Source organism: Palaemon carinicauda, chromosome 7 (assembly GCF_036898095.1).
Source record: "Palaemon carinicauda isolate YSFRI2023 chromosome 7, ASM3689809v2, whole genome shotgun sequence".
Lineage (NCBI taxonomy): Eukaryota > Metazoa > Arthropoda > Malacostraca > Decapoda > Palaemonidae > Palaemon > Palaemon carinicauda.
In genome coordinates, this window is record NC_090731.1 from 118,416,691 (window position 1) to 118,432,626 (window position 15,936).

General features: G+C 33.0%; 1 protein-coding gene across 6 annotated transcripts in view; it reads right to left on the reverse strand.

Annotated features, from left to right (window-relative positions):
• Nucleotides 1-9,525, reverse strand: part of LOC137643995 (uncharacterized) — a 65,011-nt gene extending 55,486 nt beyond the window's left edge. For 2 of the 6 annotated variants that reach the window (XM_068376847.1, XM_068376852.1), the window contains exons 1-3: nucleotides 8,862-9,525; nucleotides 5,857-5,933; nucleotides 4,018-4,160 (exon numbers count right to left, since the gene is read on the reverse strand). The gene's annotated coding sequence lies outside the window, so the exon portion shown is untranslated. Of the gene's footprint in view, nucleotides 1-2,646; nucleotides 4,161-5,856; nucleotides 5,934-8,396; nucleotides 8,425-8,861 lie in introns of all 6 variants that reach the window. The other 4 variants (XM_068376849.1, XM_068376848.1, XM_068376851.1 and 1 more) reach the window with 4 other exon arrangements.
• Nucleotides 9,526-15,936: the final 6,411 nt, after the last annotated feature.

Sequence of the window (15,936 nt, forward strand, 5' to 3'; positions counted from 1 at the left end):
CATAAATCACTTCAATGTCTAATACACCATCTTCATCAGGTGTGAATCCCATCTCCTCATAATGTTGAAAGATTCCTTTATCAACTTCACCAATGATATCATTATACTCCTTATCAGCAAGAGTTTCAATATATTTCTTATAACGTTGGTAATTGCTATTTGCAAGAGGTGGGGAAACCCAAGGCATTTGTTGTATTGTTCATTGCTGCCAAACCACCCCCATTCAGAATGTTCTGATAAACAAAGGAAGCAGTTACTGCACCAATATTATCGGTTTTTACATTTTCTATTGATTTTTCAGCTGAACTATGAAAATTCTCAGGAAACTCACATTTGCATTTAAATTTCAAATCAACATCTAAGTTTTAGTTTACTGCCACAATCACCAAAAATCGCTCTTGATATAGAATTACTTATTTGTTCCGAAAAAACAGGAAGCATCTCACTGGTATTTGATACACAGTTCAATGCAGCACCCGAAGCAACAGATGTTGCATCACTTTGTTGCACCTCACTTGGACAAGTTTCATTTACAAATAACATTGCAGATGTATCTTAATCATCAGATAACATTAATGATTGTTTATCATCACTATCAACAAATAAACCCACTGTTTTGCTAATATTTCGAGGAGTTTTATAAAATGTCCGTCAGACAATGAAAATCCTACGTGGTCCTGTTTACTTTCTCTACCAAACGTTTGAGTGAGTAGTGTTGCCTTCTTTTCAAGTTCACGTTTTCTTTTTTCATTGAACGTTTGAATGTTTCTTATAGCAGCTAATCGCCTCATTGAATTCTTATTCTTAGGCATGATTGATGTTTATGAGTAAGAATATAAAATGTGATACAAACAGGAAAAATCACTGAAATATCTCTCACAAGCATAAAAGTAATACACCTCTCTCTTTGGATCTGTTCCGTATCTGGAAAAATCTTATCTCTAGAAAGTAGAAATTTAAAATGGGATTGTAATTATTGTTCCAAACCAAGCACCAAGGGCTTCAACAGGGAAAATAGCCCTGTGAGGAAAGGAAATAAGAAAACAAATAAACTATAAAAAAGTTATGAACAATTAATATAAATTATTTTTTTAGAACAATAACAACGTTAGATTAGATCTGTCAGATATCAAATACAAAGAGTGACTTATGTCAACCTGATTAACATAGGAATATTTGCTGCAAGTCTAAACTATTGAAGTTCCACTGATTCAACTGTCAGATAGAGAAGATCATTCCACAATCTGGTCAGACCTGGAATGAAACTTCTAGAATACTGTGTAGTATTGAGCCTTATGATGGAAAAGCCATGACTATTATATTTAACTGCATTTTCAGCATTATGAGTACAATTGATACTATCTGGGAAGATCTGAAAGCCAAGGATGCCTTTATCCATAAATATTTCATGATTTCAAATGAACTCAGAAATGATAAATTTATTAGACAGCAAGTTCTTGGAATCTACCCACGTGATAGTAAATCTTGGTTAGATTTAATATTTACAAGAAACTTACTTGATATTGAAAATATTCAATTTTTGTGTCCATTAGGTTACAGTCACCACTTCACAATGGTATTTAATTTTTTATTAATGATGTCGATGACTGTGATAATACTAGTAATGTAAGTTATAAATATTGTTTCCATAAAAGTAATTACAATGAGATAAAGAGAGAGCTATCGTTAATTGACTGGTGTCAAATCTTTGGTGGCAAGACTGTACTTGAGGAATATGAAATATTTGTGAAAACATGCTTTGAGTTAATTGAGAAATATGTGCCCAAAAGAGAAGTTGCAGTTGGAAAAGCCAAAGCTAAATTTATGACCAAGGAAGTGAAAAGGCTTAGAGTTTTTCTTGACATAAGGTATAAGCCTTAGACCTTAGGTCAAGAAAAGCTTCTATCATAGCAGAAAGATATAGACAGGAGAGGAATAAAGCAAATGCTATGGTAAAACTAGCCAAGAGTGTTAAAAAACAGGCTTTCAAAGGACACAACAATAAATGTAATCCCAAGCATTTTCGGGGCTTCATTAAATGCAGAACTAAGGAAGAATGTGCTGAGAGTAAAGAACGAAATGAGTTGATGACAGAAGATGATATTGAAAAAAGCTAATGAATTAAATTAAACTTTTCAAAGTGTCTTTGTTAATGAATAAGAGTCAAACTTAACAGATTTTGGTGAACGGTATGTTGGACCTATCCTAAATAACATTGAAGGGGATTTAGAATCTGATTCAGGGCTACTTAAGAAAATCAGTGCTAAAATATCAACGGAACCAGATGGAGTCCACCCGTAGTTTTTGAATGAGTGCCTTATTGAGTTAGCAGTTCCTATATAAATGATAATAAAAAACGCCTTAGAAGCAGAGATATTACCCGTTTTATGGAAAATTGCAAAGATTTGTCTTAACTTTAAAAAGGGCAATAAGTAGCATCCTCTCAATTGCCAACTTGTGTCTTTAACATGGATAGTACATAAAATATTTGAGACCATCATTAGAAATAAGTACATAGAACATATAGAGTCAAATGATATCCACAATGGAAGACAGCAGGGTTTTAGGAGTAAGCATAGTACTGTTGCAAATCTCTTGAAGTAGCCTACATGGAAGCACTGACAAAAGCACATGATTTACAGATACCTGTTTCTTTAGATTATTGTAGACTGTAGGAAGGCCTTTGATACGGTTCAACACACGAGGCTTTTGATTAGCTTGTATGGTTATGGCATTCGAGATAGTGTGCTTGAGTCGATCAGAGACTTTCTTGTAGATAGAAAACAGTTTGTTGAAGTTAGGGGTCAATATTCCTCTCATCAAGCAGTTACATCGGAAGAGCCACATGTGTATATTTTTGGGCCAATTTTATTTTTGGTTTTTGTGAATTATTTAGTAGACTAACTTTAATGCCCTGTCTTGATGTTTGCAGATGTTCCCCCCCCCCAAAAAAAAGTTAGAATTTACTGTAATGAAGACATTCAGATTATGAAGAGAACTTCAAAAGCTTCAATGCTGGAGTGAGAAGTGCGCACCAATGCACACTGGATATAGGAACCCCGAAATTTCTTACAAACTGAATGGCAAAGAAATTAAACCAACAATCAGTGAAAGAGACATGAGAGTTCTCATTGCAAAGGATTTAAGGCCTGCCCAACATATTGGCAGCATAATGGCCAAAACAAATATAGTGGGGTTGATTAAGAAAAATTTCTCCTTCATGGGTACTGATGTGTTGCACATTATACGGTTCTTTGGTCCGACTGCAAATAGAGAAAGCTCTTCAGGTTTGGTGACCAAACTTTAAAAATGACATTGATGAACTGGTAAAATTTCAAAGGAGAATAACTAATTTGGTGCCTCAATTAAGGAATTTGTCTCATAAGACAAAAGACTTCGAGAAGACCGGATCGAAGTGTATAAGATCATCCATGGGTTTGAGAATGTAAATGTGAATGAATATTTTTAATCTAATAGTAACAACACACGAACGAACAACTTCAAACTAAAGAAAAGAGTACATGTTAGAACTGTGACAGGAGCCAATGCGTTTAGCATACATGTTGTAAATCACTAGAATGGCCTCTCTGAGAATGTTGTTAGTGCTCCTTCAATAAGTGCATTCAAGAGTACATTAGATGATCACTGGAATACGAGCAACTTGGCTAATCATTACTAGTGGTAAAATTCGTGATAGTATGATTAGGGTAAGATTTATCATTTTCATTTACTTACATATACAATTACAGAGTTTATTAAGATATAGTTTATGATAACGGAAACAAAGCAACCAAATTGATAGAATTAAAACATTTCTTCAGAATAGATTGATCACGGAAACTCTTAAAGATTTTCTTAATGAGCCAATTTTTTTTGAATTTGAAAAAGAAACAGAGCTTAAGTGTTCCTCGAAAGTATATTCACACCTAGAATACTAAAAGAGTCGTATAGAGGTAAAGAAACATTATCAATGCTTAGTTCTGGATGCTGAAGAGCCACTGTCCTCGAGCTACTTACAATCATACTTTGAGTTTCTTGGGGTTCAACTTCATGCCCCACATTTACGATGTAATAGGGTTGGTGCGATCCTTGTTCAATATAATTTGTGACCAAGATGATATTTCAATTTGTGACGAAACTAGTATGGTAGTCTGTTGTTTCTATAAAAGAGAAAAACAGTACATTAGATAAGACGAAGGAAGATGGAAACGGAAAAACAGGAAAACCTTCAAAGAAATAAAAACCAGTCTTTTTTTCGGAGAAATTTCTGATATGAAGAAATTAAAAAAGTTTCATGAAATAAACTTTGAATTTTACGAAAACCTTCAAACTTTGATAAAACTAAAACAGAATAAATAACGTCCTCCATTCAATAGTTGCTACAAGAAGAATATAGTTAAGCAGATGTGAAATGTAGAATTATCCTTCTCTCTCTCTCTCTCTCTCTCTCTCTCTCTCTCTCTCTCTCTCTCTCTCTCTCGGTAAAAATTTACTATATGAGCTGAAGAGAAAGAGGTTGTGTTTCCGATATGAATCAAGTTGGAAGAATTGAAGAGACTGATAATTCGATGAGTTGAGAATTGCCGTAGTTTGATCGTTGAACGGAAGGATTCAGCTGCTCCAATATTACAGATATAACTCAGAGGTAGTCGTCAGCTGATGAGGTTTTTCGAGACAGTATAGTCATGTACAAAAACCATTGTTAAGAATACTGGTGAAATGTTTTATATATTTTATCAGGATGGTGTTATTATATAATATATTTTCACTTTATAATATTTAATTATAATTTGAGAATGTTTTCAAAAACAAAAAATAGCTTCAAATTGCGTCAGTTTCTGGGGCTTACAACGCCCCTCGAACCCCCAGCTTCTTTGGTCATGATATCCGACCCATCCCCCCTTTTTGAAATTGCTGGATTCGCGCTTACCGATTATATGAGCAGGTAGATTAAGTAGCTGTGTGAACAATAATTTTTTTCTTTTAAAATATTCAGACAATGTAAACCATTTTTTATATTATTAAATTCAAAGCATCCTAATACAAAATTTACAAAATGGTTTCTCGGAAACATAATACCTTTGAAACGTAAGTATTTCAGAAAAATCTTCCATAGGAGTAAGAGTTCACTTTTCAAGTTCCTAAATAAAAATGTACAAAATGAACATAATAAAATTCTTTTAAGTAGATGTCACCATGTATGTTCAATTTAGCTGAGGTTTCACAAGGAAGAAAATTTTCTAAAGTCCTTCTTTATGAACAATGGGTTTTCTCTGAACCTCTATAATAATCAAGTTAAGCAGTTTTTTGGTAAAATTTACAATCGGAATGTAGTTATTCAAACAATTAGTAAGAAAAAACTTTGTTTCCTTTCCGTACTATGGTTATATTTCAGAGACTAAGAACAGAGGTTATGAGTGTTGTGGGGAAGTGTTATCCCGATATTGATTTAAAACCTATTTTAACAAACAAACTCTCAGTTGGATTACTTTTTAAATATAAGAGAAGACTACCTACTCCTTTATGTTCTGGTGTCATATACACTTATCCATGTGCACTCTATAGTGAGTGCTACACTGAAAGCAGGTCTCGAAAGCTTCAGTGTATGATTTCAGAGCACAGGGGGAGATCAGTATGCACCAATAGACCAAAGAAATTATCAAAATCATTGACAATTATATCTAAAGATAATTTTTTAGTAAAACATTTATATTTCAACAAAACAAGATAAAATAAAATAAAATTTTGAAGAAAGTTGATGATTGCCTCTTTTCAGACATAGCAATGTCAGCCAACAGAGATTCTTGGAGTCTTTGTACATTTCTTGGACAAAACCCAGTTCGAATGAGGCCTTACCTATTCAGTTTCTGGTGACCCCTAGTGATCTGTTTCTAGTCTGTAGGTTGCTGCTCTGGGTGAGTGGTCGTCATTTCCTGGGGGGTAATTGGGTTTATTAGTAATGAGATTTTTTATATAGTTTTATGTTCTTTGATTAGTTTGATTTTAAAGCTAGTTGAGTAGTTCTAAGAAGTATATTGTCCTAATTATCTATTTATGATAATTTTAATTAATTTTACATTGCATCAATTACAGATAGGGTGAAGGTGATATAAGTTGTATCGAAAGCTCTCAGTTATAAAGAAGATGATAGCAGTACTGATTATTTTATTCATGCTTGAATTAAGAATAAAAAAGGAGCCCAACTCTCAACTATATATATATATATATATATATATATATATATATATATATATATATATATATATATATATATATATATATATATATATATATATATATATATTTATATGTATTTATATATATGTATACATATATATATATATATATATATATATATATATATATATATATATATATATATATATATATATATACAGTATATATATATATATATATATATATATATATATTCTTATGAAGCTAGTCTGACATGAAAGTAGATTATTCTATTCACGTATTTCATTTGTGTATTTAAGATATGTATAGCCAGCTCGTAAGGTGGATTCTACTCACGTGAGATTAGGTAAATGTATGAAAATTACATAGGACTGTCGACATTCATTTAGTTGTATTTTCATTCAGTTTCATACATGTAAATTTACATCATTTTAAAGAATTAAATTTTTATTTCACGTAGATTTGTTACGAAGTCTTATGTAATCCACATGGTTGCAAAATGCATGAAGATTATAGACTAAAGATTATTCTTTTTTTTTTTTAATGTTATGAGAGGAGGTGGGTGGAGTTAGCTGAGAGTGTTTCCTCGTTGGGCGACGAATGAACCCCTTCTTCAAACTGCCAAGTTGGCAACCTGATGTCGTGAGGGGCAGTCTGGACCATGCCCCCACGTATTAGAATGGTTAACTAGAAGTTTCTAGAATGAATTAAGACGATATATATATATATATATATATATATATATATATATATATATATATATATATATATATATAAGGGCCTGATAATGCAGAGAAACGAGAGATCCAGCCTGACCCTTTGAAAGAGCCAACGTCTGCCAATCCTCTCTCCAGCATCTATCCAGCCTCTACGTATTTCCTTTCCAACATGCATAGTGTTTCCTCTCAAACGTGCATTGTGTCTTCCCTCGAATGTGTATAGTGTTTGTTCAAACATTGGAATTTTGTAATTTTGATTTTTGAAAGAAGTGAAGTGCATTTTTTAATACAGTTTAGATTGTAGAATTTATTAATTGTTTTTTATGACTGGCCCTGTGAGATTTGGTTAAAAAAGTGAAGTGTATTTATTTTTGCTTAACTGTTCGGTAACCTTGTGTGAGTCCAAAGGACGTAAGAGTAACAGTTAGGCATATGAAAATGTAAATTTTATTTATTTTTTATAGTGTTAAAGTGTCAGTCATCCATCAATTGTCATAATTAAATGTCTTCATAAATTAATTTATAGTGAAACAAGTGATTGTATAATTCTTAAAGTGTTAATTTTGTCCTAAGTCTAAGATCTACTGTAGTTTAGATTTAAATTTTGAGTGATTTGTTTTTGGTATTACTTTTGAATAGTTTTTTTTTTATAGAATATATTCCTTTTTGTAAAGTGTGTATGATTTCGATCACCAATAATTTCAGTGCTTTGTTCATATCCCCTGACTATGAACCGAAATAAGAGGTTGATCTAAGAATAGTTCCCTTAAAAGTAAAGTTATCACCCTGTTTTCATTTTATTGTAAAGTAGAGAGACCTTCAGATATTCCGTGTTCATATATATTAAGATAATCAAGATAATTAACAACATTAATTTATATCTATCATATATAAACTATAAAAACTTTATTAAAACAAGAGGAAGAGAAGCAAGATAGAATAGTGTACCATCAAGCAAGGGAACTCTAACCCAAGACAGTGGAAGACCATGGTACAGAGGCTATGGCACTACCCATGACTAGAGAACAATGGTTTAATTTTGGAGTGTCCTTCTCCTAGAAGAGCTACTTACCATAGCTGAAGAGCCTCTTCTACCCTTTCCAAGAGGAAAGTAGCCACTGAACAATTACATTGCAGAAATTAACCCCTTGAGCAAAGAAGAATTGTTTGGTAATCTCAGTGTTGTCAGGTGTATGAGGATAGAGGGGAGTGAGGAAGGAATAGGCCAGACTATTCGGTGTATGTGTAGGCAAAGAACAAATGAGCCGTAACCAGAGAGAGCAATCCAATTTATTACTGTCTGGCCAGTCAAATTATCTAATAACTCTTTAGCGGTAGTATTTCAATGGGTGACTGGTATCCTGGTCGACCTAGTGTATAATGAGTGAATATATTGAATGTAAACATAGTTATTGTGTTCACTTAGCATCCTAAAGTATGAAAAGCTAAGACTTGTGGTAGTTATGAAATTCAACTTACCTTAAGAAGAGACATGTTTGGCATCTATCTGAGAAGGAGAAACTCCTGTTTACTGATCAGTCTAATTTTACAAAGGATACGATGATGTTATTATATTGTAATATCAGATAGCATTATTTTAAGAGTCTACATTACAAAACCAAATCAGGGTTTAATGCCAAATGAAGGGAAAAATAATAGCGACACTTTTATAGAAATGATTAGAATTGGAACTTGCTTTAGGGAATTTTACATTCAATCATGATAACAAAGTGGAATTTCTCGATATAACGCTAACAAAAGAGAAAAAAAAAACACTCGCTTATCTGAAATAAACCTCATTACAACAGAGCCTATATTGGCTGAAATATATAAAGAGATTAAATAAGTTCTCAATTGTAATACAGTTCTTCCTGATTAAATATTTTTATTCAATATCGAATCATCCCTTAAGTTTCACTGCTTTTATATACGTGTAATACTTACTTATCTATCCACGACGAAGATACCTTTGGAGACATTTTCCTCCATCATTGTAAAACACTTGAGATAGCTGCAACTGCTCCTTCTTCTCTTTCAGTGTTTTTGGAGATTTTTCACTTAGATTTTTTTCCACATGAGACGCAATTAGAACTGGGTACCAAGTTTTCTTTTCAACTTCTCTATCTCTCTTTGAAAAGGGCAGCAGTAGATTTTGGAAGCCATAGACATTTGATCGCCAGAGGCATTTACTGCCCTCACATCAGATGAAATGCTCGTTTTCAACATAATATCATAGCTTTTGCCATTTCCTCATCTGATTGTTAGTTTTCATCTCTGAAAATCACTCGAGCTCTAAGGATATTCTGTCCCTTGTCCAGAGATTATGCTTTACACACCGATCGGAGCCTTCCCATCTTAGATATCAAACACTAACAATATAGCACATGATGTATCAGCTGGAGTAAAGGTTCTCAATTGCAAGTCCAGATATTTTCCACCAATATCGCACTAAACGAACGTAAACACTATGAATATCGTTGTAAAACACAACGCTGCAAATTGTCTTTAGTGACTGAGCAAATATTCGTAGTTTACAGATATTGCAGCAACGAGGCAAGCTCCACGACATCACAGGAAATCAAAGATAAGACCACTGCATCCTCCCCAGAGTTATCTGATAACAACAAAACAATACACATGAAACATTAGAATTGATCAAAGACATTAATAATTTTATGAAGTTGCATGATGCTCAGAAATCTGAAATTTAATCAATTCGAAATTAGATTTGGATAGGCAGCAAAAAAAATCAAGATTAGTTTTAGCAAAACTGTGTGATTATATCATATCTGTCTCAATGTCTTTATTTTGTTAAGAATTTGACAGATGGTAGTTTCTTTGAAATGTTTAAGTTTCATTTCAGTGTCTCTGTATTCATGTTATCAATTCAACTATTATACATACACACATACACACAGAGACACACAGACACACACACAGGCACACAGACACACACACGCACACACACACACACACACATATATATATATATATATATATATATATATATATATATATATATATATATATATATATATATATATATATATGTATGTGTGTTTGTTTGTTATTCTTAATGTCCATCTATTATCTGTCATTCTAATTATATGTTTTGCTCATGTTCATTTCTTTTCCTTACATGTTGTTAGAATATCTTCTACTTTATTTTGCTCCCGTATCCATGTTGTTCTCTTTCTGCCTCTTAGTGCTATTCCCCTGATTATTCTTTCCATAACTCTGCCGAGCCAGAAGTTATTACCATCAATGAATTCCAGTGGATATTTATTACCAAGGTAAAATTCGTTATCAAATACCATTTTGGTGGATTTTTACATTGATTAAAATCACGAGTGTTAGAGATATATATTTATCTTAAATAGCCACGTGTTGCAAACTCACAATTCAGGTGTCATGGTGGAGATGCGTTTATTTCAAGTCTAAGAACAGATTCCTGAATTCGACAGGAATATGTACGGTGGGTTGTAATAAAACTATTATCTCAGTTGGTAGAGTCATCACAGGTATGGTTTCAGCTGAGTGGCACAAGTTCGAATCTCTGCCCAGCCAGAAGCTATTACCATAAATGAATTCCTGTGGATATATATTATATATTCCCAATGCAGAATTCGGTTGATATTTACACACACACAGACATACACACACACGCATATATATATATATATATATATATATATATATATATATATATATATATATATATATATATATATATATATTCATATATATATATATATATATATATATATATATATATATATATATATATATATATATATATATATATATATATATATGCATAGAGAGAGAGAGTTATTATTATTATTATTATTATTATTATTATTATTATTATCATTATTATTATTATTATTATTATTATTATTATTACAAGCTTGACTATGACCATAGTTGGAAAAGCAAGATGCTACAAGCCCAAGGGGTCCAGTAAAGAAAAATTGCCTAGTGAGGAAAGGAAACAAGAAAATAAATAAACGACAAGAGAAGAATGAACAATCAAAATAAAGTATTTCTAGAACAGTAACAATATTAATCAAATCTTTCACATTTAAACTACAAATAATTAAAAACATGAAAAAGAGATAGAACAGGATCCCCCAGAGTATCCCAAGCAAGAGGACTCTGATCCAAGGCAGTGGAAAGCTATGGCACAGAGGTACAGAGGCTGTGGCACGACCCAAGATCAGAGAACAATGAATTGATTTTGCTGTGTCCTTCTAGAAGAGCTGCTTACCATAGCTAAAGAGTCTCTTCTACCCCTACCAAGAGGAAAGTAGCCACTGAACAATTACATTGCAGTAGTTAACCCCTTGAGCGAAGAAGATATGTATGTTAATCTCGGTGCTGTTGGGTGCATGAGGACAGGAGAATGTATTGATAATAGGCTCGACTATTCGATGTGTATGCAGGCAAAGACAAAATGAGCCGTGACAAGAGAGAGGAATCCTATGTAGTACTGTCTGGCTAGTCAAAGGAGCCAGTAAGTCTCTGGTATGACTATAAATTTTCTTTTCATCGTTAAGAAAAGCTTAACCAGTAGAAAATTTGTATAATTTATACTTTCATTTTTCAGGCTCTCAACCCATTCGTCAAAATCGACAGTTCACTAGCATGTTTGGCCAACTTAATCTTAACATCTATTGTATCTTTGTTCTCCTGATTCTACTCTCTGTACCTGATTGGTTTTCACCAATGGCTCGAGAGGATCATCGCCATACTTATTGTCAAACACCCAAAGGATGTTGATTTGATAACGTCAGGCACTCGAAGGGGAAAGGTTGAATTCCTTCGTGGCGTCAATGAAAGGGTTTGCTCCTTAGCAAGCAGTCTGGGTAGATATTTATGTATAAGCTTTTCTTACTAATCAACATCTTTGAATAGTAGTCCTTAACGAGTAAGTGGTTATGCTAATGAGAACAGAATTATAACCATAATTTTATTCATTTATTCGTCCATCCCCTTTACTGTTCTTTCTGATATTCATTGCTTTCGAGTCTCTCTCTCTCTCTCTCTCTCTCTCTCTCTCTCTCTCTCTCTCTCTCTCTCTCTCTCTCTCTCTCTATGCATTCTTTCATAATACTGATGAATGCAATTATCTTGATAAAAACAAGGAGTAATTTATAAAGAAACGAAGAGCAAAGTGAACATGCTTCGTGAGGACACTAAAACAGGACGCCTGCACTGATAGCTATGCGTGTCCGTTGTATTATTATTATTAATATTATTATTATTATTATTATTATTATTATTATTATTATTATTATTATTATTATTATTATTATTATTATTATTATTATCATTATTATCATTGATTGCTAAGCTACAACCCTAGTTGGAAAAGCAGAATGCTATAAGCCCAGGGGCCCCAGTAGGGAAAATACACCAGTAAGGAAAGGAGACAAGGAAAAATAAAATATTTTAACAGTAACATTAGAATGAAAATCTCCCATATAAACTATAAAAACTTAACAAAACAAGAGAAAGAGAAATAAGATAGAATAGTGTGCCCGAGTGTACCCTCAAGCAAGAGAACTCTAACCCAAGACAGTGGAAGACCATGGTATAGAGGCTATGGCACTACCCAAGACTAAAGAACAATGGTTTGACTTTGTATTGTCCTCCTAGAAGAGCTACTGACCATAGCTAAAGAGTCCTTTCTACCCTTACTAAGAGGGAAGTGGCCACTGAACAATTACTGTGCAGAAACCCCTTGGGTGAAGAAAAATTGTTTGGTAATTTCAGTGTTGTCAGGTGTATGAGGACAGAGGAGAATATGTAAAGAATATGCCAGCAGATAATCAGTAGCATTCGACTATAGAAAATAAGACAATTAGTGATATGACTGCTATTATCATCATTGTCTACTTAAAGAAAACTGGGGCTACTTAACCAGGAGAGAGAGAGAGAGAGAGAGAGAGAGAGAGAGAGAGAGAGAGAGAGAGAGAGAGAGAGAGACCGGTCTTTTGCAACATGCAAAGTGGCAGATATAGATCCAAACCATAACCGGTAAAGTTGAATGAGTTTGTTACTGCTGCCAATGACAAGGAGAGCAATATAGTTCTTTGTGAGGGCAGAAAAATATGCTCATTCATCTTCTTCCTTTATTGGCAGCAAATTAAGTGACCAGTTACAGCACCAAAATAATCCGTTTACTTCCTAAACCATGTGTTTTTCTTATTGCATTACAATTACAATCATTTATATACTGTAATCATTATTAGTATCATTATTATCATCTTTGCTTTTAATTGGTCCTCAAAAAAATGCTTTCCTAAGTAACACCTCAAATTTCTTAAACCATCTATAAGAATAAAAAACTATCCAAAGTTTATATATATATATATATATATATATATATATATATATATATATATATATGTGTGTGTGTGTGTGTGTGTGTGTATATATATATATATATATATATATATATATATATATATATATATATATATATATATATATATATATATATATATATATGTATGTTATATATATGCATATATATATATATATATATATATATATATATATATATATATATATATATATATATATATGTGTGTGTGTGTGTATATATATATTTATAAATATATACATATATATACATATGTATATATATATGTATATATATATATATATATATATATATATATATATATATATATATATATATATATATATATATATATATATATATATATATATATATATATATATATATATATATATATATATATATATATATATATATATATATATATATATATATATATATATATGACCCATGTAGACGGATAATGAGACGTCGGAATTTGGGTTTTCTTCATTTATTACAAAAGTTTCGTTCGTAAGTACACCGTACACAACTACCCTCTCAGGTTAGGGACTTCTCAACTTGAGAGCCTAAAGGCAACTAACTCCCCAGGCTATCAAAATGCAATCTTGTTACAACAATATGATGAGTTATAGGTTTTTGTGGAATACTCATGAATATAGAGTTCATTCACCTTGACGTACAACACACATCTACATACATGAATTAGGACATTACTCACCCCCCCCCCCCCCCCCGCTCCACCCCCAAAGCTCCTCACTCCGGGAGGAGGTGCGCGCTCGCCCTCTCTAGTTTATGATATATGGAGGACACTCCGACCCAGAATAGGCATGGCATGTACTAAACAGAAATACAAAAAAAAAAATATACATATATATATATATATATATATATATATATATATATATATATATATATATATATATATATAGAAATCATCCAAAAAAATAACACAACGTTCCACAAAGAAAATAAAAAATTATATATTGCATGAAAAAATGTACACAGTACAATATAAATAATTCCACTCCTTTTTTTCGTAAGACCTCTGCAACTAAAATACAGAATACCCAAAGTGAAAAAAAAAATCATAACATCAATTTTACACAACGTCATCAATAACCTCCCTCTGGTTGTGGACAATACAGGCTTTTTTTTTTTTTTTTTTGGCGGGACAGGGGTAGGAATAGATATTCCTTCATCCCTCGATTTTACTTGTCCCGGTTTACGGCACAATTTGGCAACACAACTCACCACCACCGTCTCGCCATTTATTTAAATCACTACAACACTTGCACTTGCAACTTTCAACCAGTGGTCACTAGCCGTTTTCCCGAGAAAATCATTCATCTTCCCGCCCTTCTCTTATACATTAAGTATAAGGTATTAAACATCTACACATTCACCAACACTGCCTATCCTCAAGGCTGAACTTTTAATCTCGCAGCCACTTGCCATTCGGGAACCGCCCCGGCCCCAGCAACCAGGAATCAATTAAATACATGAATAATACAGCATCCGCCTGACGGATCTCATGTGACCTATTTAACCTCTGATTGTTTTTAGGTTCACTCAGCAATATCATACGTATTGCCAGACTCAGCAAAATTACCACAACATTTTACATATACATTAAGCATCAACTTAAGAACACATTGTTATCATCAAGTTTATTTAAACACGTCAAAAGAAGAAATGAGGTCTGTTCAAACAACAACAACAACAACAGCAAAGGGAAAAAAAATTCTACTCATCAACTCGAGGAATGTCACGTATGCAGGGGGTAAGGAGGAACACTTTTGAAAACTACCTCTTCATGCACCACATGTATGTGTGCCTGATGATGTTCAGACACTGCGCCATTAATAATGCTTTGTATCACAACTGTGTTAGATTTAAGCATCTTTACTCAATACGTACCCAAATACGCTGGCTCTAGTTTGTATTTCCTAGGTTTTAATCGTTCTAAATACACACGATCGCCCACAAATACTTTTACCGGTGCGGTTTTGAACCGACCATCATACTTTGAGCTGTGTTTTTCATAAGCTCTTTTCAAAAACCTTTCAGTGGTGTTCGTTACTCTCCTCAATAGATTTAATAAATATTCACGGTATTGTTCTGTTGAAGGATTTGGCAATTGTTGTGAATTAATGAGTACCGTATATGGTAAAACAGGATCCTGTCCATACACAAAAAAAAAAGGTGTGACCCTGAGCAAAGCATTATATGCAATGTTCAACGCTAGCTCAGCTGTAGGAAGCATGGCGTGCCAGTGAAGGGGGTCATCAGCCATGAATTAACGTAAAATTCGCACTACTTCCCTATTATGCAATTCTACTAAGCCATTTGCTGAAGGCCTATATGCGGTCACTGAAAAGTGTTTAATTTTCATCAAATCCATGACGGATTTCACCACCTTATTTATAAACTCGAGACCATTACCACTTATCAAAATTTTCGAGCAAGCAAACCTAGTAATGAAAGAGCACAGCGCCTGGGCGAATGAATGTGCCAATTTGTCCAACATTGCGTAAGTATGAGTGTACCGAGTAAATGCATCCACAAATACACATATAAACTTATGTTGTGTTAAACTAGTAGGAAATGGTCCTACCACATCCATATGTATTCTATAAAATTTAATAG